Here is a 6,080-nt window from a genome sequence, read left to right as displayed (position 1 = left end):
CTTTTAGTTAAAAATGTGATTTTTGCTTGTTTGGTAAACAAATGATATGGCAATGACACTTCCCATCCCGTTTTGGTGTTTAGAATAGTCCACCCTCTGTTTTCTTTTCCCTAAAATATAGAAAATTATTTAATGATAATTTTAAAAAATAAATATTACCATTTTCTATGTTGCGAAGTATCTTAGATTTATATTTAGGCCAATACGAGTTTAGTCATGATCAGATACAAATTTACAGTATAAAAGATTACTAAATGAGGATGGTAGAGATTGCATTAGGATTTTATAATCTCTCTAAAATATACACATTATAAAAAATTATATTTGAGTGTAAATCCACGGAAATAATATAGTTTCATTAAAACATCATCATTCTGAGATTTGTCAACGGTTTATACGTAAATAAAAATATACATAATTTTTAATTTTTCTAAAGATGCATATACATTTATGTGCGTATTATAATTTTTTTTAAAAAAATTATTATATTCTAACCAAACAATATAAAATCTACATAAGCAATTCACTTTGACTTTAGTGATTTCACTTCTGCAAAACAAACACCCCATAAGTTCTTTGATCAGGGAGTGATTTGCACTATAATCCTGTCCCTCTAGAGTAGATGGCAATATCCTCTTAACAACAACAATACCATTTGCAAAGACTTAATGTCTCGCATATTAAAGACAAAGATATATACATTGGCAAAAACAAGCAGCTTATAACTATTTAACTTTGCAAAACAACCGATTTATAAATCTCAATTGCAACTAGCAAAACTGCAAATTAAAAGAAACAAGGAGGTTTAAAAAAAAACCTTTTTTATGCTTCTTCCTCACTCCTTTGAGATAAAATTTGATGACATTATCTCCAGTAAGCCTTTAGGATTGTCGGCTTGAACCCAATGCCCAGAGTTCGGGAGAACATGGACCAAAACCTTTACCTCATCGGACCGTTCTTCCTTACTGGCCAGGTCCGCAAGCTTCTGAAGAACACTTTCCTTCCATCTCTCACTATTCTCAGCTCGCACGATATCGATCTTTAGACGCTTTGGTGGGTGCTCCAACAAAGACCAATAGGTATTTTCTCCGAGAGCAGAAAATGTATAATGGCCCTGAGAATGAGCACTGAACACAGATAATTTGCTCATACTACAATGCTACAATGCTATGTATTGTACCTGTAGGAGTTGAACATGTCAATAACAGCTTGGAGATTGAAAGCCCAGGTTAAATGTTCACCGGACTCCGTTAAGTTGCTCCCAATCCACTCAGATACCAGCTTTGAAAATCCATGTTCAATCATCTGGTCCACAACCCACCTGATTAACAGTGCAACACAAAATATAAAAGTATAGTTAAAAATAATTTAAAAAAAAAAGATAGTCTTGAACTACAGCCCGGAAGGTGATGTTTTAACCACCTTGTTGAGATCAAATATTGGATCTCTGCACATATAAGCACAAGATAAATCGCACATAAAAAGGAAAACAGATAAAAATTTTAATACTTGCTAGCTATGCTATTTAGAATGTTTTGCAAAGAAACGGTTCGAACTCGACATGTCAGTAAAACATAAGTACCTCTAATAAACCATAACATAACACAAAACTCATGCAAATGATTGAAAAGCAAATATAAAATTAGTGAAGCCATAAGTATGAGCAGAAAACTACACATTTATGTTCAAAGGTGAAGAACATGAAAGTTTTGCTCAAATATAAGAGAACCTCACCACTAGATGGCAACAATTAATGCAATCCTTGATAGGAAGAAAAATGTAGCCATCACCCAAATGTGGAGAAACACAAATAGATAGACTTGAAACACATCTAGGAAGAACTGCCACACATGAATGAAGATTGTAAAATAAGTAGACTACTAGACTATAAAATAAATCAGTTAGAAAAATCTAGATCGACTCATAGAAGGATGCTGATGAGCTGGTAATTTATCAGGCTCGGTTCAACACTTCCAAGTTCCAAGCCATTACTTACAAAGATGAAAACTTTTACAAGCGTCACTATATGATTATCAAAATTCTCACTTGATGAATTTTGCAAATAAAAGGATCATATCTTGGATGAATGCCTTTATACAATTATACAGACTAAATGCGATGGAGCAGATTATCTTTCTGGAAATTCAAATCTTGTAGTTATTTGGCAATATATAACACATGAAATGTAGGCTTTAATTATAACTTGCTCATACAAAATAATAAGCCTTACTATTTACGTACATGATGCCTATCATAGTCTGGATAATTTTTCTAATTCTTTTCAAAAGTTAATAAAGGATTATCCACATATATGCATACATATATGTGTGTGTGTCTTAATATATAAGAGATAAAGGATGAAAATAAATCGATCAAAAACCATAACTAAAAAAATCCACACAAAGAAGGTCACACAGGATAATAAATGAATAAACACTTAAAGCATTGCGGTATTTGACTCAGGCTTCTGGCAGAAAAGGTGCTTGAGTTACACAACTAGTTAACAAAATTCGGGAAAGAAACACTAAATATGCTTAAAACTAAAATCCAGCTTATGAGCTATATGTGGTGTGTAGGTTCATCAATTATAACATGCTATGATTGCAGAGCAGAACCCGTGCCTGGAAGTTTTCAGCAATAACAAAAACTGGAATTTTGTGCTGATTGCTTACTTTTGTGATGGCAGGGAGGAAGGTAGGCTCTGCATAGCATGCAAAATTCTTTCTACTTCAGTAATGCCATCACTAGAGTTTATTTCTCCAAGGAATGTATCCAATACCCATAGCTGTACCGCATCAATACCAAGAGCCATTAGTCATCAATGAACTTGAGAAATTCATTCCCCTTGCAAGTAAATAAATTCATGGAAAACTTTGAAATGCAAGCAATCAAACTTCCTATGCAAAAGGTGCGCATTAATGAGAAAACAATCTACAGTGTCAAACTTCATAACTTCATAATAATTATGACTGTAGTTTTGGAATATTACCTTGTGTATTACATCATATTAAGCTAGTCCTTTGTATTGAATTATTAGTTTATACATTTGTATCCCCTCCAAAGATTAAATAGTTCTCTATTTCTTAATAACTATTGTAGCATTTGAAACAAAATGTATGATTAAGCAAACAAAATGCTATTCTAGAATAAGTAGCAACAGTGATAATAAGCACATGTTTGATATCAACTAGTCAAATGAATCACCAATAGTCTAACATGCAAATCAAACTAGAGAACAATGCTACTATTAAGAACTAGACAATTTTCAATCTGTTATCAGTTATCCCTACACTGTATACTGCTCAACATTCAAAAGCCATACTTCAAAACCAAATGCAGCAGCATCAAAAGTCTAATAATACAAAACACCTGCTTAGGAAGAAGGGCTGATTCTCCATAACCTCCGCGAGCACAGCTCGAGATAAATTCCAATCCCACCTTACCACCCATGGAATGGCCAATGACAACATCAGGCCATACCATGACATTTCACTAGATTAGACAAATCATCTGCCGCATTAAACATGTCATGTGGAGGATCAAACCCCTTCAAATCAGCTGATCTCCCAAGATTCCTCAAATCCACAAGAACCATCCTCCACACTGTGACCAAAATAACCTCATTCCCCTCAGTCCAGGCCGCTAAACATCAGTTTTGCGCAATGCTTTAAACAGAGAACATATAGAACAGAAATAATCTGAGAAAAAAAAACATCTGGTTTAAGTAAACTAACAAGTGTTGCAATTTCTTATTCCAATGATCATTTTATTTTCTTCATCAAGCCAAAGAAGGCTATGTACTGACACACAAAACTTTCAAACAGTTCAGAAATATTCAAATATTCGAAATTCCAAAACAATACAGATGCTTGAAAACTTTCAAGTTGCATTCTTCAATTTCTTTATCAAAATCAACTCATTTCCCTCAGATCAAACTACCACCCATCAGTTCTATAGAATATTTAAATTAAAAAAAATGTTAGAAAAATATTTTCAACAAAAGCAATCCAAGCAAAAGAAGTATAAGGAAAATACTAACTGCTGTAAATTTTCATTCCACTAACCAGTGCAAAAACATCCCAAAATTCCCAATTCGTCAAATTGCAATCAAACTAAAAATTAACAGGGATAGAACAATTTTTGGCATATACACTTTGGTCACTCATCATTTTGATCCCTGTATTTTCAAAACATTCATTCTAATCTCTATTATTTGACTTTTACTCCTTTTTATCAGTATAATTATAAGATGTTCAGTATGGTTTTCGTGCAACATATGATCTGAAATATATAATCAATTTTATTCACTTTTTACAATCTGAATTAGTTTTGAAACATCTTATGAAATGCTAACATGACATAATCTGATTAGCTTGGTAGATTATGTCACCATCCATTCTTATCCTAAATTGCATGTCAATCAGAAAAAAATAGATAAAAAAACTTTAGAAAAGCTCCATCTGTTTAAGATTGTATATCTAATGGTAGTCATTATTTAACATTTTGAAAGTAAACCGTATACAAAAAAGTTCAAATGCATCATTGGTATAGTAACATTCATTTTAACCAGTATTTACATAATGTTAGAAAAGGTACTTCTATTTTCGAAAAAGCTTGCTTGGGCAAAATGATGCCTCAACAAGATTTTGTTTATTCAGTGTTTTAGTTTATGTGGCAGATGATATGACAACTGCTTTAAAAATATTTTTATGCAAAAAGTCCATATGACTACTAAAAGTCATAAAGTGCCACTTTTGGCATTCCACACAAAAACAGGTGCTTTATATCACAAAATAAAACACTAATAAAAAGATCTTATACATAAATTTGGATGTTATGTAATCATCAATGATCTAGCAAACATTTTTCTGAGAACAAAAGCAGCATATTGAACATCTTGTTAAAATAGCAGGCCAAATCAACATTAAGATCAAATATAGAGACCAATATTGCATTTAAACCTACAAGAAACATATTCAACACTCTGAAATCCACATTGAATCAACATGTCCCAAGTCCATTGAAACAAAAATGGACATTGATGCAATAAATGCAGTAAATCTTCAATCAACAACAGTAAGCACAATCACACATACAGTAAAATAATGCAGATAAAAAAAGAGAAAGAACAAGTGTAGGGTTTTCATATCACCATTAGAACAAGAGGATTTCTGGAGCTCAGAGAGGAGTTCGCCGGAAAAGGGCTTCAAATACTGTGAAGATCCCAACACACCGTGGATTACAAGAGCGGTGGAATCGAAGGGCTTGTTGGAAGTTCGGATCTCTTCGTAGGCCAAGGTTTGGACCGACCGAGACGGGGATCTCAAGGAGTGAAACCGTGGAGATGGGAAGCTGGAGCAGAGGACTGGCAAATGAACGCCGGAGCTTCTGAGAATTGTAGCCATCAAATTATCGAATTAAATTTAAATAATAATAAAAATAAATTAATTATACATCAGTATCATAATCTTTTAAACATACGTCCATAAATTCAAAAATTACTAATATATACTTTGTTTATCTTAAATTATATAATCACATAAAAATGATATTTATTTAGTGACTCAACGAGTAACTCTACCTTTTGTTTTGTTCATGTTTAACTATCTTGGTTTTTGTTTTTAAATTTTTTTCATATATCTACTATTTATATTTTTATATAAACTCAAATTTTTATAAATATCTCAGTAAGATTTTTGAATATAAAAAAATATTATAAATAATTCTCATAAGTTTATATCCAATTGATTTTTTTATTAAGTATCTTATTTTTTTCGGGATGTTTTTATAATTTATAGAATAAATTATTATAACATTATTTTTTTATATTTGTTTATTTTTTTAAATTTAATTATGATTCTTAATATATATCTAAAAATTAAATTTTTGATAATATTATCAAATATAAATATAGAAATTAAATAAAAATTTAGAATAATATATTAAGAGAAAATTTGAAGTATTATTTTTCAAATTAATCACCATGAAAAATAGATATTAGAGTAAATTGTGAGTAAATGTTTAGTTTTAATAAAAAAATTATATATATATATATATATATATATATATATATATATATA

General features: G+C 31.1%; 1 pseudogene; it reads right to left on the bottom strand.

The window, feature by feature from the left end:
* Window positions 1-576: 576 nt before the first annotated feature.
* LOC120276085 lies at window positions 577-5,405 on the bottom strand (annotated as a pseudogene).
* Between the last annotated feature and the right edge of the window lie 675 nt (window positions 5,406-6,080).

The sequence above is a fragment of the Dioscorea cayenensis genome, chromosome 14 (assembly GCF_009730915.1).
Source record: "Dioscorea cayenensis subsp. rotundata cultivar TDr96_F1 chromosome 14, TDr96_F1_v2_PseudoChromosome.rev07_lg8_w22 25.fasta, whole genome shotgun sequence".
Classification (NCBI taxonomy): Eukaryota; Viridiplantae; Streptophyta; class Magnoliopsida; order Dioscoreales; family Dioscoreaceae; genus Dioscorea; species Dioscorea cayenensis.
The sequence above is the reverse complement of the archived record's forward strand: the minus strand, read 5'-3'. Positions and strand labels throughout refer to the sequence as shown.